The 26,496-nt window shown below is 35.7% G+C and overlaps 1 protein-coding gene across 15 annotated transcripts in view; it reads right to left on the bottom strand.

Moving 5' to 3' along the window:
* The window catches only part of MAP2 (microtubule associated protein 2), a 308,386-nt gene extending 283,713 nt beyond the window's left edge, over positions 1 to 24,673 (bottom strand). For 8 of the 15 annotated variants that reach the window (XM_054549727.2, XM_054549730.2, XM_063713016.1 and 5 more), the window contains exon 1: positions 24,401 to 24,641. The gene's annotated coding sequence lies outside the window, so the exon portion shown is untranslated. Of the gene's footprint in view, positions 1 to 24,400 lie in introns of all 15 variants that reach the window. The other 7 variants (XM_024243393.3, XM_054549726.2, XM_063713018.1 and 4 more) reach the window with 4 other exon arrangements.
* Between the last annotated feature and the right edge of the window lie 1,823 nt (positions 24,674 to 26,496).

Below are 26,496 nucleotides of genomic sequence, written 5' to 3'. Positions count from 1 at the left end.
GTGTGCTAGGTGATACAGTGCTAAATAAGACTGTGGAATGTATAACCTAATGGTTGAGTCTTCCGTTGCCTCTTTAGACCAAGGTGCTGAACTTGGAAGTTCCGTATTCTGATGCCTAGAAAAAAATCATGTGCCAAGTCAGGGAAGACCTAATGCAAGCACGTACAAGATTTACCCTGGTTAGTTATGGGACTCTAATAATGACATTATAAAAGCAGCCTTTAGTTACAGAGTCCCCCATATCTCTCTAGTCCAAAAACTGTGGCCATAAGTACCATAAGTATGCAGGTGGCTACCACATGGTATGGTGGTTAAATGGTGGCCCCCCAAAAGAAATGTCCATGCTTTAATTCCCAGAACCCGTGAATGTTACCTTATTTGGAAAAAGGTTTTTTACAGGTATAAATTGAAGATCTTGAGATGTAGAGACCCTGGATCTGATGGGCCTGAAACCCAGTGACAAGTAACCTTTTATGAGAGACACACATAGGAGATCTGAGAGACAAAAGAGAAGTCCATGTGAAAAAGGAGGCAAAGATTGGAGTGATGTAGCCACAAACCAAGCATCAACAGCTAATAGAAATTAGAAGAGGCAAGGAATGGGATCTTCCCTGGAACCTCTATAGGGACCACCATCCTGCCAATACCTTAATTTCAGGGCCCTGGCCTTCAGAACTGTAAGAGAATACATTTCTATTGTTTTTAAAGCACCAAGTTTGTGATAATTTCTTATGGCAGCTACAAGAAATTAACACAACCAAGTGAAGATTCTTTAGTCCTAGTATGTGGTCCAGGTATGTTGTTCTGTTAATCCTTGGGAAGCAGTTAATTATTAACAATTCTGGCTTGGGGAGCATGCAAGAAGATTGGCTGCCAGCTTTAGGGTCAACAGGAGGGGAAAAACTACTGAAATGGTCTTTTCATGGTTATAACAGCTACCTACCTCCCAACCTCAAGTGGTTATATGAGAGCAATTTTATGTTTTACATATTTATACATGTTGCCCAAATTTCAACAATAGACCTCTTTATTTGGATCATCTTTCAGGTTCAATGCCTCATTGAATTACCCTGGAGCAATGCTATTGTAGGACAGTAGATTTTTCTTCTACTTGTTGTATATTACATGGTGAAGGATGATACTACACATTAAGGCCATGCTTTCAAAACTTTCCTGTGCATCTGAATCACCAGACAGCTTGTTAAACATAGTAAATATGAAGTAGAATTCACATTTCTAACACGTTTTCAAGTGAGGCTGATACTCTTAGTCCAGGGACCACACTTTGGGAAGGGCTGCTTTAAAAGCAGAATTTTAAGTTATGAGTTAACCACTTATAACAGAGCTGATGAGCCCTCTACTGAACTTTGCAGTCCTTGATGCGTCTCTTTTAGCTAGGGCACGGAGTTATCTTCCATTATTCTCTGAGTGACTAGGACATAACTGATAGTCTCTTATTTGGAAGTACTGATAGTACAGGTCTCAAACTTAGAGAATTGGGAAACAACCTGACACTGGCTTGAATAATGATCTGCTAAGGGATCCTTGGGATTAGCAAAATCACTAAGGATAGTATCAAGAATTGATACCCTCATCATGACTACCCTCTCCATCAGCATGTGAGACTGTCCCTTAAGATCCTCTAAACAAAATGCTATTGTTTCTTTTGCTGGCTACTCAAATTTTTAGTAAGAATTTCTCCATATGAATGAGAGAGTTGCTACCAAGATGCTAGCAAAGGAGATTTCAGTAGCCTGGGGTTATACAACATATTACATTTTATCCCTGCAAAACCTTAAAGGTGAAATTCTGAGCCCAAACAGACCAATATGATCACAACAGGTAGTTTAGAAGATATGGCTAGCAAAAGGTCAGCAGTTCAAGGTAGGATAATATTTGGTAGTTCTATGAAAGTGGCCTCTTTCCTAAAATCAAGCCTGCAGACTTGTGAGCCACTAAAAAGCCACATTTTTATCAAACAGAAAGTTCATGATCAATTTAATGAAATGTCACTTGGGGCTGAACAGAAAGGATGTTTTAGTCCAGGCACCAAAGAAGGCCACAATTTCATGTCCATGTAGAACTTCTGTCTGGAAGAAGAATGAGTTACTCTAGTGCTTTACTGCTTTTAGTTATCTACTTACATATTAGCTCCAGAAAGAAAAATCAAAATGTGGGTTGTGGCAAGCTGCAGCTTTGCCAGAAAAAAAGGTTGGCCTTGGAGGTCCTAGGTAATCTTGAAGTACCTACATTACCTAGGTAGGTAGTATCTGGAAAAATATCTGCAATTGAAGTGACACTGTCAAACCTCTGAAGTTTTGGAAAACTAATACCACTCTTTAATTTTGAACTTGGATGGGTCAATTAAATCTCAATAGAGGGCCAAAGGTACTCTATTTAAACACAGCAGTAGGATTCTTTCTCTCAAACAGCCTTCTACTTCACACCCTCCTACTATTATTGGTTTCACAATTAAAATTTAAAGAAAACCTCCCATGATTTGAGAAAACAAGATGTACTTATTCAAAATGGGGTGGGGAGAAAAGTCAGCTGGAACCTCATTTCCCTTCACCTATTTCAATAATGTAATTTTAAATGCTTTTGGTATTACCATAAATTTTTTTCCTTGGCTCATTCATGTCTAGGCAGTTCTAGGTTCTAAATAAAAAATTTTCTACATTTTAAAATGTACAGTCTGTTTCATTTTTAGTCATTAAATACCCAACTTTTCCAAAGTAATTTAATGCAGTGGTTCTATTTTTTTCCAGAACTGAGATTGGTGATGTCGGGGTTTGGAGGGTGAAAAATACATGCAAGCTACCCTTGGGCTCTTTCTTTTTCAATGGAAAGGATGAAATATACAATGTAATATTAAAGCTAGGCCAAAGAAGGAAAAATTCCAAGGCAGAACTTCGGACATAACTGCAGTCAAATTGTTGACTAAAGGTCTATATGACTCTAAAGAAACCAGGTATGATAAGCCAGAACCACATTTAGCAATGTATGTGTTTGAGGTTTACTAGTCAATAGAAATATGATTAATTTTAAAAAGTAAGAAACTATATGAAAACTGACAGTTTTCTTAAATAATTTTACTTTTTTTTTCTGAAAACACATCAAGCTTATGACCATATTATGGCATTAAATTGAACAATTTTAAACAACTACCCCCAAAATCCAAATATTTTCTTTTTAATATCCATCATTTGGGTTCTTGCAGATATATCTTGTGATGGAACATTGATTTTTTTTATGGTATTCTATAATGGGCAGGAAGTGTAGGTACTTAGGTTTTGATTGTCAAAAAACATGTGGCTTTTTGTTCATTTAGGTTATGGTATGTTTTATGGTCTGTGGACAAAAAGAAAAGAGCTGCTATATTTTCTTGTTGAGTTTGAGTCCACATATTATTAAAACATGCTGCCTAATACCTCAATGCAAATTGCTATTATGAGTAATTTTCTTGGAAGATGTGGGTGTTCGAATGGTTTGCCAGTGCTTCTGATTGTTATTCTCAAGTTCAGTCCTGTTGGTAGAACATGATTTTCTTGATCATATTTAATAAGTCACCATAGTTAAGATGTTACATAAAAATGACATCTTACTCTTAATACAGATTATTTATGTGCCCAGAAGGATCTTGTGTTCTGAGTGATTTTTGCTTTTCCATAAGAAACAAGAGCACCAACTTTTCTTGTCTCCACCCACATTTCTGGCTATATGTTTTAAATGTGTTGCAACTTCTCTGCTGAAAAACCTGTGCCACATAGCTTTAGGGTTTTAAGAAAACCCAAACACTGAAACCATACTCTTGTCAATCTATTTTGCATAATAATTATAATGTAGCTTTTTCTTTCAGTGATATTCACTTTCACCATTACCTCAGCAGAGAATGACGTTGTGCATCTCATGGAGTCAGTTTACAAAAATAAAGGTGAACGTACACCTCTCTCTTGAGAGCATGAAGGCAAAATAAATGTAGTGTCCCTATTGCCCATTAGAAGTATTTGAATAGGATTAGGCTTTGTTAGCAATTTTTAATATTACTTAAATGTGGAAGCCGCTTTGGAGCTAATTAGATACTTATGTGTTAAGGTATCACAATATGAATATTCTCATTGATTCTGAATCAAAATCTGAGTAATCCATATATATTATTTTTTAATTTCCAGAGAATTACAACTAAATAGTCCTTAGGAAATTTATTGATTATAGAATCAGGCAACAACAATGTAGCATTCAAACAAACAAAAGAAACCATATCTGTCAGAGTAGTGATGGTAACACATCATCACAAAAAAGCTTGACTTAAGCTTTTTTATATGTGACAATCAAACATTTCTTTTTGAAGGTGTGAGATTTTATAAAGTACTTTAAAATTTTAAAAATATACTATTTTTAAAAATTGCTCCCGATAAGAACTTTTAATCAAGAAACCAAGTGTCTTTCAAATTTCCTCAAAGAATACATGATTGAATAGCAAACTAAGCTTCAACGATGACTCAGTTTGAAAAATAAGAATAGTCATTATAATTAAATTTCAAGTTAAACAATTAACTTACATACTCTTTTAGTAATTACTATAATGAGGTTTGAATTTTACTTTGATTTTCATTTTCCCTCTGACAAAATATCTTAAAGTAATTTTACTAAACTGCAACCAAAATTCACTTCAGATCTTGATTCAAAATATCAGCCCAGCCCAGGTTCTAATTTCAGGCAAATAGGCTTCCTCCCCATAAATGATACTGACTTACTGAATCTAATTGGAATGTATGGTTATTTCAGCCGACAGTCCCATGTACTTGTCATACAAGACTTTTAATTACAAGATACTAATTAGTACAACAAAAATGTTCACGTATGTAATATTTAGGCATGAATTATTAATTTCCTTATTCATTGAGACTGAGTAATATAATTAATCCTTGAGCAAAGACAATAAATACTGAACTAGAAAGACACATACATTTCAAATTTTAGTCCCCAAGAAAGAATTAAAGATGGGGGTTCTAATTTCCTGCATTAACTTGAGACAGATGTCATAAACTTCTGACTACTTTGCTGGTGTTAATGGTTAATGTGCTTGGTAAATCATTTATTGCCATTAAATTAAATTAACCTGACCAAAATAATACAGATTTCAAGCATATAGACACCTCTGTTGACCTTATGAAAATCTCTAAAATTGAAACAAAATACTTAACTATTAAACGAAGGAAATGTTAAAATTCTTTCTCAGTACTTGAATAATATATTCCTAAAACTGGTTTTGCTTGGAGGTTTGCTGAGTGTAAAGAATCCAAAGGGATGACAAGTGTGGAAACTGAGCCCCATAGTAGCCTCCTCTGGTAGATTAAAGTTTTAGCTCACCTCTTTCCTATGAGCAGCTGTTCATCATCTTTATTTTCCAATGACAGTGTTGAAACATTTTAGAAAATGTTGTCTTCATGTTTTATGAAAATTCACTGAATATTTACTCAACTCCAATGATGTGTGCCTGACACCTTGCTTCCATGTTCACATAAGCTCTCCATCAGTTAACTCTCACAAAACTTTGGAAAATAAACTATCCCCATGGCCAAAGTGAAGAAACTGAGGTTGAGTCTTTAGTTTATCCAGGATAGGGTGTAATAATGGAACGAGTGTTCTTTGGGAGTGGGTGTTGAAGAGACTGGTAGCATACATCAAAAAGTATGATAAAAATATTTGTTATACTAAAGCATTTGACTGATGTTAGCTCTGTAGAGAGAAACAGTGCAGTAGACAAGCACCAATTTAACTAAATAATCACTAGCAAAGGCTAAACAGAACTGTGAACCTGCATTGTTGTTTGGTTAAACAAATAATTATTCAGTACATAGTATATGCCAGGCACTCTGCTAAAACTGGATTTACAAAAATGAATATGATGGTTACTTCCTGCAAGAAGTATAAATAGTCAGTGGGATAGAAATACAAAAACTGAGCTGGTTTTGAAAGATTAAAAGCAGCTAGCCAAGGAGAAAAAAAAAAACAACCTATAATGGGAAGAACAGAGCAAGTAATGTGAGGAGACTACAGTAGATTGGTATTTCTGAGGCCAAAAATACAGGAAGGGAGTGGCTGAAAATAAGATTGAAGAGATAGCATGCTTCTAGATTTGCACGGTTTTATATGCTATATTAATACTGGAGGAAGGATTTTAAACAGAGGAGTGATTTGGTTAAATATACAGATAAGAAAGATCAATCACTCTGGCTCATATAAATAGCGAATTTAATGGGAAAAGTTTGGAGGCAAGGAAATCAAATGCTATATTTCAGATGAAAGGTGAAAAACAAATTCAGTGACAGTAGAGATGAAAAGGAGAAAAATTTGAAAGAAATATATATTTAGGAGTCTAGAATGACTTTTCGTTTCTGACTTGGAATAGTTCCATGACCTAAAATGGGGACTCTAAGAGGAATGTAAGGGTGGATGTTGAAATAAGTTTCATTATGAACATGTTGAGTTTCAAGTGCCTGCAGAACACCTGTGAAGCCACCTGGCAGGCAGTTGGATATATGAGCCCAACTCTCAGGGAAGATTCCCAAACTGGAGATACAGATTAGGAAGTAGTCAGAATACAAATGGTTGTTAAATATTGGACAATGGAAAAGATCATCCAGTGAAAGTGTAAACAGAAAGAAGAGTCAGGGACCTTAATAAAATACTGGAGGTAGAGGATGAGGAGATAATGCCAAAATTTAAGCTGATAATTAAACATTTATTTGCTAATAAAATTCCTTATTATTTCAGTCATTAACTGCAATCTGATCTTTAGTCATTTGGACACTACAGAAATTGTTCACCAGCCCATACAAAAAGGCAAAATCATTGACTAATGTCTTGGGGGCCCCTAGACCCCCCAAATTTTTGAGGTTAAAGTTCTTTTGCTCCCTCAACTTAGTGGTTTACTTGTGTAAAATCCAATTACAAATCAATATATCTACATTTTTTCCTTTCCTCATCATTTTATTTCCTCATCACATAACTATGACATCTGATTGACATTAAATATTAGGACTTAATAGAAATAGTTAAATGAGTATACTCTATGTATGTAGCCCTGGTTAGAACATTTGGGCCTTTCTGAAGTGCTTAAATTTGTAGAAAAACATAATAAAAACTAATTTATTTGTGAAGATCCTCAAATTTAAAAGCTTTCATGGGTGTTTGTCCAATAATTAATATAGACAATCCTGAGGAAACATGTATAATCTTTCTGTTTTGTTCCCATGTGGCACTGACTGACTACATTGTACTAAAAGACCTCTGTTTTGATTAAAAAACCACATGAATTGAAATGCAACTCATGCCAGCACTGTAGTTCCATTTACAGTCCTGCTATAGTACTAATGTAGTAACTTCCTAAGTTCCATGCACAGTTATCTTGTGATTTGGATTCAGGCCCAGCAGAACTGAAGGTCTGTTCCTCGATTAATTCAACTTCTAAGTGTCCTAGACAATCAGTGGGTTGTGTTCACTTAGTTCCTTGCAAATCACTTCCCTCCCAGCCTTTCACTTCATCATTCGTGACTTGTGCATAGTAGGAAATCTCCCTAAATCCTTTTCTTACTCTGATTGCACTGGGCATTGTTTAAAAGGAATGGCTCTCATTATTTCCCTTTGATAATTTACATTTTAATTCTAGTTCCAAAAACAGCTGGCCTCCACTTTGAAAAGCAGTACAATAAATCCTTTGGGGATACCTCCTTTTTCCTTTCTTTTCCAAAGCATCATGTCCTCCAAAGGACTTACATTTGAAGTAGAAGACATTCTCAGAGAATTTAAATAGACATTTGTAGATCATCTGTATATAACAAAAAATTTAAAGGATTTATGAGTAATGTTTTATCCATATGCCTGATGAATTGTTTTAAGACTTAACCGCCTAAAGAAATAAAACGTGGTATTATGTACATTAGTGAAGAAAAACAACCTTGTTGCCTTTCTACTGCAAATTATTTTTTTCAAAAAGATTTTTTATTCTTTTAAAAATCCACACCAGCTACAGGAAGGGTGAATATAATCTACAAAGAATGTAAAGTTGTATCTGTCTTTTCCCAAAGCTTTGCCTCAGTCTCATCTTTCCAACAGCTTTGATTACTTGTATCATTATTTACATGGTTATGCATTAGAATCATCATTTTTATACATGACCATAAATGATGATTTTAGCACACAACTATAATTATGACTGGGCTCTTATTTAAGTGTATCACATGTATGCTTCCTCCCCCAAGGACTTTTAAAAATGTAAATTAGTGATATGATAAGCATTTATTTATAGTCTGTTTAGTTGCCAAAAGGATGTGAGGTGGCTGACTTCAACTGGGTAACAGGCTTCAGGAGGGCAAGGATGTGGGATTGTCTTTTACTTTGTGCTGCTAACATGGCTCATCACAGTAGGAAACTCATAACTGGTTCTTAATAAACACTTGCTGAATATAAAGTAAGTGTTCACTATGGATAGATTTGTTTCCTCTGAAAGGTGCCTTATAATTCCAACCTTCCTTTTTGACATTCAGATTTCCCTAATTAAAACAAACAAACAAAAAAAAACTTACCTGTCCAGCATTCCAACTACTGCAGTCTTTTTTGAGCAAACATGTAGCTAAGATGACTGATTTGTATAAAAGTGTGAATTAATGCAATGCTCTTCCAATTAACCATAAAACAGAAGCAGTCTTGGAGACAAATTTATCCCCTTATTTTATTAGAAAACTAAGGCCCAGAGGGTCAAATGACTTTCTCAAGGACTCAATAAGAGGGCGGTGTTGTAAGAATTTCTGTGTCAAAGGTAAAAATTGGATATTTTAGACAAATGAATGAGGTTTCTTTTTCTTCAGACAGTGTTGAGTCTTTCAAATCTTATTTTCTCCAAAAGTACTCACCATTTCCTTTTTGGTATAGGATGAAACAAGTTTTGTTAAATCTTTTGGGATTCTAAGCTTGTGTCTCTAAAACTTTTCATTCATTTACTCAAAAATACTTATTGACCATTCCCTTCATAGACACAACTGGGATATCATGGTGAATAAGAGAATGAAATATTGCAGATACTGTATAAACAAGGAAACAAAAATTATGTAGTGACTATGGTGTCTTGTTCACTACTTCAAAACTGAAATTAGTGAATGTTTCAAGGATAAATATTTAAAAAGTGAACTATTCCATAAAAATTATGTGGCCTATACAATGATATAGAGTGATAAATCTAAACACAGTGTAATAGAACAGTTTGTAACTTATCATGATTTTTTTAAAGTTATTGTGTGGACAATAAAACCATAAATAAATAGGAGTCAGTAAGATGTTATTTTATTTACATTCTCCTCCAGATAAATTCAGTTCTTTGTCTACATCTATTCATGTTGTATATCCCAGTACCAAGCACTGGGATAACGTAACATCGACATAAAATTGTATAAACTTTATACAATTTTATAAAGGGTGACAGTTGCTTACTTTCTAACTGTTCTCAAATGGCTAATGTGACCAATAAGTGATCAGCATCTCTTATGTAGGGTAAAACTGTTGACATTGCCTTTTTCTATGGAGCTACAATTGTGGCATATAGAGTATTTTGTTCACTCTCCCTCACTTCCTGAGAAACAATAAGTCTTTGCCCTAAAAGATAGCTTTAATTTGACTTCCAGATTCTTAGATGTGAAGCAAAAATAAAACAAAACAAAAAAATCAAGAGATCTTTGGTAATTATCCTCACCTTAAAAATACTGAAACAAGGGCCAAGAAAGTCATAGTTTTAGTTTCAACTTAGATTTTTTTTCAGTACTTCCTTTATGAGTCTATGCAAAGTTGTCCTTTGTAAATTATATATATGTACACATTTATACACACACACATATTAGGCATCTTGTTCAAAGAAGTATAGGTATTAATAAATGTGGACCTTAGCAATCACATGTAGTCATGGAATTAGGTAATCAAATATATAATCTTATAAATGACAAAACAGAGCAGCAATGTGGGTACACAGAAATAACAGCACTCAGTCAAACTGGAGTTATACAAAGCGATCACCATATGATACCCTTCTTTGTTCTCCATTTTATTCTCTCCAACCTCAGAAATAGAGAAGAAACTTTATTTATATACCATCAATAAGGAGGCATTAAACTGTTCATGTATAACTTCAAATGTCTAACTTACAAATTTTTATGCAGTTAAATGGCAACCGAATAAATATCAATATGTTATTTTTAAGAGCAAAATGAAATTTTTATTAGAGTTTGGATTTTTCCAACAGGAGATCTATTTTATTCTATTATTAGATTATATTATAAATAATAATATAATATAGTTATCCCAAAATTTGAAATATTGTCTGTGTTTTGAATATATGTATACCTAGATTTTATGAAGATGATATGTAACAGCAAATCTGACCACCAGAGAGCCATGTCACCGTAAGGTTACTTTTCATTCCATCCTGAGGATGCTGACATGAGTCCAGAAATGGCATGAATAAGTGGTGCCACTCTGTTTAAGCCAATAGTACTTTTCTAAGGAGAAGCATTTTCCAGATGTGCCTTGGCCTAAACCAGGGCTCCTCAGCTCAATGGTGAGAGTAGATTCTCCATAGACATATAGAATCTTCTCTGCAGGTTTAAGAAGGTGCATAATATTTTGAGAAAGGCAACTGCAATTGTTCAATGTCTTTTCCTAATTATATTCCCAGAAAAAGGATGCTGAATAAAATCGGTGGAGTTATTTACACAATAAACTATGTTTTAATCACAAGATACAAAGTCATGAATATTTAATTCATCACAAAGTTTCCAGTGGCTGCTCTCATGTTTTTGAAATATTTTGTAATGCAAAAAATAACCCAGCATAATACAGGAACCCTAAGCAATTTATACCTTGAAATAATTATTTTAAAATAATAAAAATAATATTCTCAAGGTTAAATATTCATACTCCATTTACATCCACATCCTTATCTACAGACTGTTTCCATAAGTATCTGATATGTATAATAAAATATGAATTTTTTTCTTTGCCATGGGAAAATAAAATTGAACTCACTTTAGCAAAGTACAACACCATCTTTTCATTTTGACTAACTTAGCTTAATCTAACCTCTTGCTAATATTTGAGATACTTCATACATTTCACTACCATAACAATAGTACAGTCTCATGCCTATTGTACTTTCCTTGCAATTGCACCTAGGCAATAATATTTGTTGAAATCTGGCTCTGACTATACCTATGGCTCATCACTCAAGGTGTTGTCTATGTTCCACATCTGGTTGAAATGCAACTTGTTACATTTCTAATTCTCTGTGACTTTAAACAATGCAAGATGATTACAGGGGCATGACTTATCTCAAATACAAGTCCTGATAAGGGGGAACAAACCACTAACTATCTGACAACCAAGAACTTTCTAACTTATGTATTTTTGTACAGTATTCTTCTATTTTTCTTAACTTTTAAAGAAGAATATTGCCATTTCCCTTGACACTCCCATTGATTATGTCTAAGAATCATTATCAAGTCACAGCTAATTAGTAATTTTTTGTTTTCGGGCTAATGGTCACATGAGGAGCTCTCTTGTCCATCATGTCATTTCTGGAAGAGTCAAACCATCTCACTATCGATTTAATAGGACAGTTAAAATTAGGCCAATTATTTAATTCTAATTCCAGTGTATCCACAATATCTACCTATTACCGAAATTAGAAGGCAACAGTACAATTTCACATGAGAATATGTAAAACAAAACAAAATCAAAATTCACAGTTATACTGTAAGTCCCAGATTTCAGTTTGAATGAGAAAACCTCATGTGGCATTCTGGAGAGAGACAGAATAGTGCTTACATATCTAAATTCTAATTATCAGAATATTTTCATGACCGTGCACTTATAAGACAAAATGTCTGGGTCTTAGCATCTTCCTACCAGGACCACTAAAGTTGAGAAGGCTGAAAAACTGTTTAAAAGACATTTGTGATAACAAACAGTGAAAGGTTCAGAAGCAACAAATCCACCCCATTTTTTTTAAGTGCAAGGGTAACAGATTTAACAAATGTCCTCCAACAGCATATTCACACACACATTATAATTTATTTTTGAGAAAATGATTTCAGTTGTGAAAACTGAACAAGAACAATGCAATCTGTCCTAATTTGATAGTACAATATGATTGAAAGGCCATGCCATCTTTTCCTTCTGAAAAGTGAATATTGTTCTGGTCACAGACTTTCATTAAAAGTAGATCTCTGATGAAAATACAGAATGTAGTTTGATTTACATTTTACCTTTTAATAAAAAGAGTCAACAAAATTAGGATAAAGAGAAATCATAAGAAAATGATGCATGAAAATGTTAGTGTATGAAATGTCTACTAAAGATTCTACACAGTTACTTGAAGGGGGACACGATTTTATTCTGAGATTACTAGAAGCCAAGAAAAAAATGGAGACAAAATCAACGTCACAAACACTGATTCCAAAACCAAGCTATTGGCTTAGTAAAGAGTCTCCAGTATCTAACATGCTCTGACTTGAGAGAAATCTAAAGATTCGATCCATGGGACTTCATAAAGGGAAATATATTAACTATTGTCTTCACATAGTCTTCATGTATTTGTTATCTTTTAACAGTATGTTTTTTATAATTTCAAAGCCATTTTCTGGATTCATGTTCAACCACGACAACATATGCCAGGGGTTGACAAAATACAGTCTGAAGGTCAAATGGGACTGTCACTTGTTTTTAGTAATAAAATTTTATTGGAACATGATAAGAACGGTTTATTGTTTGTGGCTGCTTTCTTTCTACAACAGCAGAGCTGAGTAATTGTAATAGAGACTATACGTGGCCCACAAAGCCTAAAAATTTTGTCTCTGGCCCTTTGATAAAATAGCTTGCCAATCTCTACCACAGTACATTAACTATAAAAATATTAATATGTCTTAATGCAAATCTTTAAAATTAGAAATAAATATCTAACAAGAATGTGTTTGTAATCTTCTGAAAGACAATTTGTTAACATACATATACACACATATAACTGATTTTCAAAAACTGCTTACTAACTTAATCTGTGAAGTCATGAAGTCTATTTCCATTAAGACACAGAAATTAGAAGGAATCAAATAGAAATTAACCTTTGTTCTTTTGCTTTATTTTCCAAGGCCAGTATATATATATTTGGCATGCACGTGACATAACCCAAATAGAAGCCTATATTATTCACTGACTGACTGACTACATTTCTGCATGGCTTCTAACTCTCACCCATCTACACCAGCATCACACAATCCCATTCTTTAGTGTTGATATTTTCTTAATTGTATGTGAAAATGTCTGTAACCAAAATTTCCAAAAAAGTCCCTTAGTTTCCCAGTCTAAGCAGTTTGATGTCTCTATGCTACACCATATGTAGAAATTCTAGGCAGGCCACTATCTTTCCCCAAATTTTTCTTGCTAATCTGAATATATCACATTCCTCATGCCATTTCCCAGGTCAAAAATCCTTCACTGATGCCAGTGGCCTTACAATGAAACCAAATCTCTTACTAAGGACCTCTACAAATCCAGCACCACCCACACAGGCAACTGTTCTCCAAAAGGAACCCTCTATTACATGCAATCTGGTTTGCTTTGCTCACTGTCACCTCAGTGCCTTTGCTATTGCTATTGTCCTATCTAGTGCTTTTCCAAACCTACACACACTCATGCTACTTCCGACATAATGTGTTTCACTTCTGCACATGGCAATGACACTCCCTCCTCTGAATGTGCTAGCACTTATAAGACATACTTTTTTTTTTACCATTAATATTGTTGTAAATTATATTATTTTTAATACTAGTTTTATGTCTTATATCACTAGTGACTGTCAACTAGAGGAGAACAATATGCTGTATATTTGATATTCTATAGCACAAGCAGGGTTGTCTATATAGCAGAAATTAATTACTTTTCTGATTCTTTTTAAAGCTCTTTCATTAATCCTTTGAAATACATTTTAATTTATATTTGATGCTTAGTAATATCTCAATATTAAAAAGCCCACATTTTGGATATAATTCCAAGAATACTATTCAGACTTTAAAATATATTTGAATTATTTGTTGATTTGCTTTATATATATATAAAACATATATATATAAAATATATATATGTGTATATATATATATAGAGAGAGAGAGGATCTGGCTCTGTCATGCAGGCTGGAGTACAGTGGCACGATCATAGCTCACTGCAGCCTTAAACTCTATGGTTCAAGCAATCCTTTCACTTTAGTCTCCTGAATAGCTAGGACTACAGACATGCACTATCACACCTGGCTAATTAAAAAAAAAATTATTTTGTAGATTTGGGGTCTGACTATGTTGCTTAGGCTTGTCTTGAACTCTTGCCTCAGACTCCTAAAATGCTAGGATTATAGGCATGAGTAACCATGCTTGTCCCATATTTTTAACATTTCAGTAACTGCAAGTCTGGAAGATCCCTATATCGAATGGTTCCACATTAAAGTAATTTACATAATAAAAATAATCCTAAAGATAAAACAGAAGTCAAGGAAAGAACCTTAAACAAAAATCAACAATAATTAAATACCCCATTATAAAATAAAAATATTAATTTCTCCTAAATTATGTGATATTTTGGAAATGTCCAGTAACTATTATAATATGACAAAATAAAAAAATAATAATTTTGTTTATTGAGGGCATGCTTAGGAAAAGAGTAAACAGCTTTGAACCATGACAAAAGTACAATAAATCAAATGTCTGCAAACTGTATTTAAAGCTAAACTCAATAGAGCATTACACTAAGTCCATAAATATCTGAAAAGTACATTAAATATTTTAGTATAAGCAATATATGCATAAAGAGGTACACTGTTTATTAATCTCATACATGATTCAAGATTATCATGAAACTGCATCAGCTCACTTACCAAATTCTCAGGAGATTTAGACCATTGTCTCTAAGAAGCAAAATGTGTGTTATACTGTTATTTAATGTTGGTTCTTGCTTGGCACCTAACCTTGTGTACAACTAAATCTGCTGTGGGGAAATAGCCAAAGGACACATTCATATTGAGAATGGAATTTTTTTTTGACTACTTCCCTCAAACATGAATTTGTACTTTTCTGTTAAGATTATTTTGAAAAGCTTGGTTTGGGGTACAAAGAGACTACAAGTGATTAAAATTAATTATGCATGTAACTCACCAACAGCCAAAAAAAAATGACAGTTTGAGTTACATTACAGCATTAGATAAGAACAGTTTACCAAAAGTCAACTCTTGTTTCCACCATTGATTTCTGATTTTCTAAATTATTTCTCTCTTGTGATTTAACACATTAGCAAATAAGATACAGATATATCTAGAGGAATTTAGAAGATATAATTAATCTTTCAAAGCTTTTATGAGATTCTAAAAAAATTCTGCTTTTAACAACCTCAAAAATTACAGGGCAGTGCAAGTTAAATAAAAGACAAACTCCTTATCGGGGTCAAAAGGCCTGGTACCTGCCTTCTGTTCTGACCTAAATGTCCCAGTATCCTCTACCATGTCTGTTGGACTCCAGCGCCATTTGTCTTTCTGCTTTCCAAATATACCAAGCTTCTTCCTGCTTTGAGGCTATTCTCTCTCACTTGAAAGCTTTTCCTCCGGGTCCTACTATGGCTTGCTACTTCTCATCACTCATGCCTCCACAGGCAGCCTATCCCGCCACAGACAAGCTCTATTATATATGTTTATTGTATATTCCCTACAGCATTTATTTGCGTCTGAAATGTTCATTTATTATTTTACTTGTTAATGTCTGTCTCCTGCTGCTAGAATGTTAGCTCCATGAGGACAGGAATTTATGTGGTTTCTTCTGATATTCTCCACATTCAGAAAGGTGCCTGCTAAATATTAGGAACCTAATAACCATGTGTTAAATAAATAAGTGAATGAACCATGGGCTATGATCTAAGAAAGGACACACTAGCTTGATATTCAAGTAGAAGAGACAGTGAATCCCTCCCAAGTAAGAACATTATGTTCTAAAAGGCATTATCTTAATTCTTTACAGATTATTTAAATTTCAGACCACCAAATAAAATAAACTAAGAAGAGTATGAAATATCTTACTTTAAGAGATCTGCATTTATATGTGTTGGCTCTTGATATACAATTAAGGTGGTTTTATTCCCTGTACCACATAAAAACACTTCAGAGGAAGACAATATGCACAACCCATTTTTCATCAATGTATATGGAAATCATAAGAAACTCTGTTCTATCTACTCAGTGATAAAACAGTCACTCTGATTCTGATGGATGATTAGACAAGTTCATCTAGAGAATTAAGACATACTAAACGGAATTTTCTAACAGAACGGTGGCATTAGAATTATTTCACTCTGCCGATAGTGGTATGGTTTCAGTTTTCGGTGACCAGGAATATGTTTCTCCTTAATATTTAAGCACAATTTCTACTTAATATCTTTCCTTTAAGATGTTTTTCATGGCTTTCAAGTATTTGTCAACTAAAGATTCCATAATGCTTAAGTAGCATGGGTGCAGGTGAAGCTCTGCTGAACACAGGAACCGCAGCAACACCCAATTCTTATTTAATATACAGTCTTGGAAAAAGCAAACAACAACAACAACAACAACAACCAAGAGGGACAGAGCACTGTAGGCAGAGAAACAGGAAGGCACATAAGAGTAGGAAGGTAAGTGGAAAACAGGCACAAACACAGAGGCCCACAGCCTTCCTAGCTCACTTCCTCTCAGCTAAAAATGTTAAATCTGGGGGAAACACAAAAGGAAAGCAATTTTAAGAAAATTTAATGGCATTACAGATGAGAAAAAAGTTTCAACCTGCCTATTTTTGTTGGATTCCCCTTATATGTTGAGCCAAGTTTAAACACAGACTCAAATCAGTCTGGAGGCATCAGTATGGATAGTTCAAGCTCACAGAAAAGCTCATTGGCTTTCCAAGTCTGGGCACACATCCCCAGAGTTTAAACTACTACCCTGAGAGATCCAAACCACAGGAATGGCCCTGGAGCAGTAGCTTTGTAAGTGTTTCCTGGATCAGATTTAGTCTCAGTGCTTACAGTAGTGTAGCTGGCATGTAGCTGGTTGGAATGACCCTAGAATTCCGAGCCCCTCCCTCTTTTATATCCATGTGAAAGTCACAGTTGAGTCACAAAGTTGGGCAGGTATGACTGCCACCTCACTCCACCCTCAGCTCAGAGAACAGAAATATAATCAGAATTGGGAATGGCAGTCCGAATGAGATGTGTCTTCAGTGACACCTCTTACCAAGCACTGAGTTTGAGCCTGAATTATTGAGTCTCAGGCCTGCTTCCCCTACCAACTAGATAAGGAAAGTCACTTAAATGGTCACTGTCCCAGTTTACTTATATGTATTCCACAGGTTCACAACATTTGCTCTTGATAGTCTCTTTTCCCCATCAAACATCCTCTAATTCAAATATAAATAGCAAGTCTTGAGAATTGATGCCTTTTCAGTGATGGGGCAGAGGCACAGAAATAAAGAACATATTTGTAACTCTCATTTGTAAATGTAAAAAATAATTAACTAATTATAAAAAGAATGCATTTAATAGCATTTTAAATATTTCCAGATATGTAAACACACAGTCCTTCTAAGTCCAGTAATTAACAGGGCTACAAAAAGCTATCCATTACATAAATTATAAATATGTTAGGAATAAAAAGATTTTATTAAAAATCAGTTTATCCATTTTAAATACCATTTTTTTAATGGAGAACTTTGGATTCCTATTAATACACTCATGATACCATTTGGGAAGGGACTAAATAAGGCAGTAAGAATGTCCAGGATTGTACAAAGCTTCATACTGCCAATTCTGATACTGACCACTCTCAATACGGTGCTACTGAAGACAAAAGAAGAAAAAGCATGAAATTCGTGACTGAGTTTTAAAGCTATAAGAACTTAAACAAATGAAAAAAACTGTTCAGTTTCACCAAAGGCCACTCAGTGCTCTATAATAATCTTCATCCCGAATGAGGCAAAACTTTAGTCTGAGATACAGTGGCCAAAGATCTTTTAAATAAATCCTAGATCATAGTCACTTGGTTGTTTTATAAGAGATTCAGGTTTCAGTAGATGCTTAGTATTTTATGTTTTCCCAGCAGCAAAATTCTTAAAAGTTTCATCAGTCCTGGTTTCTGATGTTTAAGTGAAGATAAAGGGGATTTTCCATGTAAAAGCAGTGTCACCTGAACTTCTTAAAAGATACATTTAAGTAGCCAGTATTCCAACTTAGGACATTTTGCTCAACATGGAGATGCTTTAATTTTGAGCACAAGATTTAGCTTTACCATTTGATTTCAATAATGAACAATGGAATCTGGACTATCTTAATCCAAACAGAAAAATACAGCGATACTTTAATATTAATCTAATTTGATTTCATTAATAAATACTTGGTCATTGTTTTCCCTATTAAATTGTATTTAATACCAATTGTTCTCATGTGGAATCAACTGATTGCACAATAATTGATTCCACCTATGAAAAGAGTAAATATATAAAAGTCTAACTCTATCTTAGAAAGTAATTATACACAAACACGCAAATACCACCACTGCCACCATCATGTTAGCCCTTGTGAAACACCAGGCAGACAAAATTAGCAGTCTGAGAAGTTGTTACAAGTATTGTAATTCTATGTTGTCATCCACTAAGTAAAGAAATTGTATGCTACAGATTGAAAATTTTGTTCAAACAATAAATAAGTTTATGTAGCAAATTAAAGAATCAAATATTTTCCTGGCTATACTAGATGACATATTCAGATAAAAAGAATGAATAACTGAATCCTAAAAACTTTTTTGCTTGTTTTTCAAAGTGGGCCAAAAGGACGTAGTATATCATATAAACAACAATAAAAAATAGGCAGACTATTATTTAATACATTATTTTGCTCAAAATGGTAAACTCTTAAGGGAAGAGTAAATTACAAATTTGAGAGGTACAATACTCAAATAAAATAGTAAAATGTCAAAGCTGAGCATTATTTAATTGCCTTAATACCAATCAAAATGATACCATATTATTCATTCTAAAATTGATAAACACTTTCTCATGCCAATTCATTATATAATTTCAGCACCATGCATTAACAACACAATGTTGTACTTTTAAATTGTTATAATGCAATGTAGTAGCCACCTAAAATCCATTACTACTTAAATAAATGTAAAGGGTTCATATTGAAATGATTGTTTTGTCTGAAATAGAGTCAGTTTGTATATTGTGAGTTTGCTTTAACTGTAAAGGACCTAGACAGTTAAGCGATGAAATATACTCATGATATTCAAGCACTGTATTTTATGGTCATTTTTGAGGTAGATTAAGATGGCTAATGATGATGCTATACAGAGAAATGTAATTAGGAATATTTTACTTAAAATTAAATTAGTTTAGTTCAACATTTACTGATTGCTCATAGAGTAGTTCATACTCCACTTAATAGGTATACATTAGTGGAATTAGTTAACTAACATAAAGACAATGGACTGCCTGACACATAGTAACTTCACTAGTTAAGTTAAAAAAAAAAATAGTTGAATCATGTTTTATAGTGTCTGATGAACAAAATAATAAAAAGTCAGTTGGCTAGCCAAATTTTTTATTTAAAATAATTCGTTGTATACATGTATTATTTTTGTCTGAAAATGTCTTTGAAGTAATTCAAAGAAGGCTAATGAGGACACATTGAGGTGAGCAACTACCTGTAACCTAAGGGAACCTGAATAAACTTGGATACAAACTAATGGGGAGAAATAGGGTAGTAACTTTTCTTCCTGATTTTTAAAGGTGTTTTTGAGGTACAAAGCATTATGAAAGATTGGTATACAAGGAAAAAACTGTTGAAGCCTAGGGGATATAAAAGCCAAGTTCAAAGAAAGGACCAAGATAGGGATGGAGCCTTGAGAAGGAGGAGAAGTTAGCATAAAACTTCATGTTAAATGAGAAATATAAATATAATGAAAAATAAATTTCAATAAGAATATCAGGCTATAATTTCATTTTCTAAAGACCAATGTTTATTTTGCCAATACAAACTGAAAGGAAGGAGCAATCTAAGTAAAGAAGAAAAGAAGAAAAGGGAAAGGGAAGAATGGAAAGAAAGAAGACAAAAAAGGAAAGAAAAAAGTCAAGGTATGTGATCTTAAAAGTAAATTATTTGCTCATTAACATAACAAAAAGAAAAAAAAAAGAAAGAAGAAATTTGCCCCCTCTAGTGTGTATTTTAATGGAAAACAAATTGTCTAAAACTTTCCCCAACTTCCACAATATAAACTTAACAATAGACTGAAAGAGGATCCTGAGCTCTTTATTTTGTCTAACTTTCCAAAGAATTTTACTGAAATGTTTAAGTAAAATGTATTACAGTTAAAGTACTACCATTCAAAGGAAAGTTTATGTCTTGAGCATGAAAGATCAAAGGTTAGATTCAAAGTGTTTTTCATAAAAATTCATCTAATTGTGTTCACATCATTTTAAAATTCTGAATTCACCTAATTCACTGTAAAACTCCTTCCAATAAACATACTGTATAATTTTGATAAGGAAGCACCATGGCCTTAGTTCAAAGACATGACAGGGGAGGGATGGGGACAAAATATGTTGAAAGAGAAAAACAAAACATTTATTCCTTCTTCACCCTCTTAGACAAAAAGACTCATCTCTACCCTGCATGGACAGCTTTTAATAGCTGAGAATTTGCTTTCATTCCACATCTTCCTCTACACCCACCCACCCACCCAAACCTGCATACAGACTCTCTCCCTTGACTTTGGCCTTTTGTGTACTACATATTAATTTGCAGCCTTTTAACTGCTTTTGGTGCCTAGAATCATTTTCTGCAATTGAAAACTGAGAATATCAAAAGTTGTTTCTCATAATGAATAAATACATACATAAATGGTAATAAGTGCTCTCCTCAATGAAAAATAAAGGCTAAATTTGTATCAAGAGAGTAACATTACTGAAACCAAAATAGCCAGAGAACAGTAAGTCTAACATCCAAATATCGAATTAAAAAGAATGATGTGAAGGGAGGGAAAATATGGTAAAATGATCAAAATACAGCCCTTACATGAAAAGGTCTAGATTAAGTAGATAAAGGTAATGGCAATAGTAAAGAGATAATTAAAGTAGCAAAAAGACTTGATATATCTGAGAGAATCAGATATGACTCAGAGTTTATTAGTATCTTTAACTAATCTATAACAGAGACAAAAAAATTTGAGATTGTTTCAAAACTGTTATCTTCAGGTTCATGCATTTACTAATGACTTACCTAAAGTGACTACTTTTAGCATTAAGGAGGATAGTATTGATCTGGGGGTGGTGTTATCTTCTACTGTAACTGTTATTTCAGATTCTTTATCTTAATCTGTTAAGAGGAAATTAAGTATTGAAAGGATTCAATAATCAGAGTTACCAACTTGAATACTAAAATACCCAAGTCAGCTTCATATGGTCAGTCTCAAATGGACATCAATGAATCATTGAAGGATGCACCTATTGTCCTATAAGCAAATGTAATAATGATTTTTTAAAATGCCAACAGTGCAACTATATTTGTTAATAGCATGTCCAGTCTGTTGTCTAACTACTAGTAAAATTCAATACAAAATATGTGTGTGTGATAAAAAAAATACAGAAAAATACACCAACATTTTTCTTCCTTTTCTCTTCTGATGTTTAGAAAATTTGCGAACTGGTTTAAACCAAAAGGGGTAAAGGAATGAAATTATTCCTTCAGGCTTAGAGGATTCTGTGCCAAGTTTCATTTCTGGCTACATATTTCTAACCAAGTTCAAGATCCCTGAAAAGGAATACATAAAAGAGAAAATATCCCTTTAACCTCAGTGGAACGACATTAGTAAAGGCTGCTATGGGAAGAGAAAGCCTTTTGCCCTGAGATGGGTGTGCTCCTGGTGTTTGGTTTCCACTGAGAGGATGCCTGCTCTCTCAATGAATCTGAAGTACCTACTAGGATGAGGTAATGGCTGTGCCAGTTTCACTGGGTCATGCTCTTTCAGCACATTCTTTCCCTCTCTCCTCCCTGAGAAGGTGCTGTAAACAAGTCATCCTGAGAGGTGCTGCAGAGAATGAACAATCCTAAATTCAAAATTCTTGAAAACACTGGCCCTGCTATGGCAGTATAGAAGGCTAAAGCAGCCATAAAGAAACAGGTTATTTGATAAGAAAAGGGAAAAAAAAATAAGAGAGGAGATAAACAAATAAAATAAAATTAATATAACTAAAATATTATTTTATAAAAGGTAGCACTATTTTTAAATTACTTAGATCTTCAGATGTGTGTTAAGCAATTTTCTACTTATGGTTTTAAAAAAGAAAACTTTGGACATTAAATAATATTGTAGCAAAGTGTAAAATATGAAAAATTAAATAAACCACAGATAAACAGCATGTACCACTGACCCTAAAGCCACAATGGCTCTGATAATATACAAATCATGAATGCAGATGTACACCTATGATAATCAGATGAAATTACCAGGAAATCAACATAAACACACACACACAAATATAATAATCCTTACTGAATGAAAAAAATGCCTTTTTTCTTGAAGGAAGGGTTCTTTGTGTGCATGGGGCTGGGGCTTTTGGAACATCCATGATTTGCAAATTCATAAGGATATTAAAATACACCTATTGCCCGGTTAAAGGGCTGTTTTGTGTTATATTCTTTATAACACAAGGAAAAGGCTGTAATCTTTTCCTTGGGCATAAAATTAAAAGCATTCTAAAAGGCTTCTATTTATTCAATCTATTTGACTGCCAAAAAAAATCATAATTGTCCACAGTGAAATGACATAGTGAAAGAACTATGCTTTTGAACTGGGCTGGTACCTGCAGCTCATGCATGGGACATTTTGCATAATGTGGCTCACATAAAAGGCTTTGTTCTCCATCGCCTCACTGTGGCTGCAAACCTCAATTTCAGTTTGCAATCATTTCCTTTTCTAGACTGATCATTTTAAAATAAATTATATCTTTACCATTTAAGTTAGTTCCTTACCAACAGTCATCAATCCCTTTGCCTCACACCCAAAATTATATACCACCCAACAATTTTTTTTTGTTTTGCACTATAGATTTTATTCACAACATAATTTCCAAACCCTCAAATACAATTTTAAAAAATCAGTCTCTTAAGTACCTATTTCCGTTTGTAACATGTATATAGTGTATTATACATTTGTGTGCATACTTGTGTGTTTAGGCATTTAAACAAAAACCCTTTACACCGGACTCAATTTTAAAGGGTCTATGTCCTGGAAGCATTGTGCTAAAGGCTTACGACAGATGGCACACAGCAATTGTCACAAACGGGCTTGTTGCTAATGAAAGCTTTTTATTTTCTGACAAAATCCTGAAGTCCCGATGCCAGGCAGAATAATATTAATTTCCAGTTTTCAAGGATGTTTTTTTCTGACTCCATCCATACCCCTCCCCCTATACACAGCCAAATATACAGCTCCCCACTCCTAGCCCCCCACACACTCTTTCTTGAAATTTCCATCCTTAAACAAAAGACGAGGTGGGGGAAGGAAGGCAGCCAGCACTGCAGTCCTCCTCTCCCCACCAAAAAAGCCTTTTAAAAAGAAAAGGAAGAAAAGAATAGATGTACTGTAGATTCAGAGGTCCACCCCCAACGTTTAAAAAGAAAAACGACTGTGTGGAAGCTCAAACAGGCTCATTTCTTCGTGCCCCGCCCTCCAACACCACCAGACATTGATTTTTCATTTTCCTACAACTATAAATATCAGTCCTCCTCTCCCAGCTGTTTCTGAAGGAATTACAGAAAAACATGATTTGAAATGGACAAGGCTTTCCTCACTCACTCACTTGCCAGTGTGCAGTTCTCTGCAGCTGGATGAACAAAAAAATCCCCTACCTCGATTTCCTATTTTCCACTATCTTTGTAGAATCCACTCCCCTTCTTTCCACAGCTCAGGTAATACCGGCTTTCGAAACACGTATTCTAACCAGGCGTAAGTTTTCAGTCGTTTCAAAGTGGTACCTAACAAGGTCACTCGCTCTTCCACGAAGCCAGGGCTCAGGTACCAGTAGCGTCCGGCCCCCTGCTCCGCAGTGACACCTGGAGAGCACAGGCCCGAATCTTCCGCCAGGTGCACGGCTGGCCACTCGGCCAACTCCCAGACTGCCTGCTGCGAGTCCCAGAGGACGAGACACAACCCCTCCCCATTCCTATCCCTTTCTACTCAGAGACCGAGGCAAAAGGAGAGGCGCCCTACATAAAGCCAGAGGTGGGGACGGTCTCTTACCTGGGCGCAGAAACTGGATGCACCCGCGGTCGCGACTGCCACCGCTCACGGACTTAGCGCCCTCCGGAGAAGAAGGAGAGGGGTGGAAGGGTTAGGGGAAGAAGGGGAGGGGGGGGATAAAGAAGGAGAAGGAAGAGAAAGAAGCGGAAGGGAAGTAAAGGAAGAGAGGATGCTGCTGCTGCTGCTGCTGCTGCCCAGAGCCCGCGCAGCCCGAGCGCCCGCCCCAGACTGAGAGCGGCGCCCCCACCCGGCTCCCAGCGCAGCAGCCCCGCCCCGGCCCCTCCTCCCCGCCCCGCGCAGGTCCCGCCCGACTCCGCGAGCCTGTGGGCGGCCGCGGCGGGGCTGGCGCTGCCACCGCCGCAGTGTCCGGGAGGGGGAGCACGACCGCCCCGCCTTCTGCCGCAGCCGCCGGCCGCCAGGCGGGGACCGCGAGGTGGGAGCCTCGGAGAGCCCCGCCCAGCCGCTGGCCCGGGCCTTCTCCAGAGCCCTGGTCCCCTCCTGCGACAAAGTGAGGCCAGTGCCCGGGCGGCGGGATAGGCAGGACTTCCTCACTGGCGTCCTTGGAAAATCGGGGGCAGCAGCTTTAGTCTCTCGGGAGCAACCTCCACAGACCCCTTGCTTCCCTCCCCTGTGTCGCTATGAGGCGGGGGTGGCAGTGGCACCTCACCAGGAAAGCTCACTGGCCTCGCCTCACAAACCCAACTACAGGTGCATCCAGAAACGACAAAGGAATGTGGGGCGCTTGAGAACATAGAACAACTCTTGTCAGCACTAAAGGAGCAATGGCTGAGGGAATAGAGAATTCTAGACCCAGCTCTGTCATGAATTAGATTCATTCATTTATTGAGTCAACGAATGTTTATTGACACCTACTATGTGTCAGGCACTCTTCTAAGCACTAGAAACATCAGTGAATAAAACAGACCTTTCCCCCAACCCTAATAAAAAAGATCCACTCCCTTTATAGTTATCACATTCTAGATAGCCAGACGTATGCTCTAAGGACAGTTCACTTAATCTAACTCTCAGTGTATTCATGTGTCATATGAGAACTAAAAATGACAGTCCAATTCTGTCATGCTTAAAAAGATAATATGAAGGATCTTTGAAGAATGATACAAATACAATGAATTAGAAAGCACAGAAAGTGTTGACCTTGAAATATCACCCTTAAAAAATTGCCTCTTAAATACTTTTGAAAGTGAAATGACCAACTGAGAAAACAAATGATTCTTTACCATTCATACTAAGGAGTATGAATCTTCATAATCAGAGAGCAACATTTTATTGTAAGTAAGAAAAGTAAGATGCAACTTAGAATTACTTCGAGTGCCTATATGAAGTACTGACAAGGTGTTTTTAAGGTCAGCCAACATACTGAGGTGTGGCTTGTACAGTCTTCACAGTGCTGATGAAACAGCAGCCATAATGTGGTTCTTTCACTTAAATTAACCATAGAATCTTAGAACCTAGAACATTAGAGTTGATGTTTTAGGCAGCTGGTCTAATTTCCTCCATTTTCAGAGGGAAAGAGACCCAATGACGGGAGCCTGCAAGGATTAGAAACCATCACAGAGGAAGCTGTGAAAGCTTGGCCTCCCCAGTGACACCCAGTGCTCTGTGTCCTGCCTCCTCCCCTCTGCTTCATACCATGTGCCAGTGACGTTTGCAGTGAGTTTGGAAGTATCAAGGCACACCCTGGGAGGTTGGAGGAGTTGATGCTCCTCCTCGGAAGATGGCCTGATTGAGAAGGAGGTCTTAGGAAACTAGGAAATCATAGACAGTATGTGGATGGGAGGAAGGAGTAGGCATCCTACCAGAGTGTTAGCAGCTGACATTCATGACCAGGCATGCAGGTGCAGGTGCTCACTGAGAGTAATTTTCCAGGGCCAGGAGCCGTGGCTCACGCCTGTAATCCCAGCAGCTCAGGAAGGAGGATCGCTTGAAGCCAGAAGTTTGAGGGTGCAGTGAGTTATGATTACACCACTGCACTCCAGCCTGGGTGACAGAGTGAGACCCTGTCTCTAAAAAATAGCAATAAAAAAGAGATTATTTCTCCGATAGTTTAAAGTACAGTGTTCCTCAGCGTTTTTTGT

Source organism: Pongo abelii, chromosome 11, assembly GCF_028885655.2.
Source record: "Pongo abelii isolate AG06213 chromosome 11, NHGRI_mPonAbe1-v2.0_pri, whole genome shotgun sequence".
Classification (NCBI taxonomy): Eukaryota; Metazoa; Chordata; class Mammalia; order Primates; family Hominidae; genus Pongo; species Pongo abelii.
This window is presented reverse-complemented; position numbering and strand designations above follow the sequence as displayed.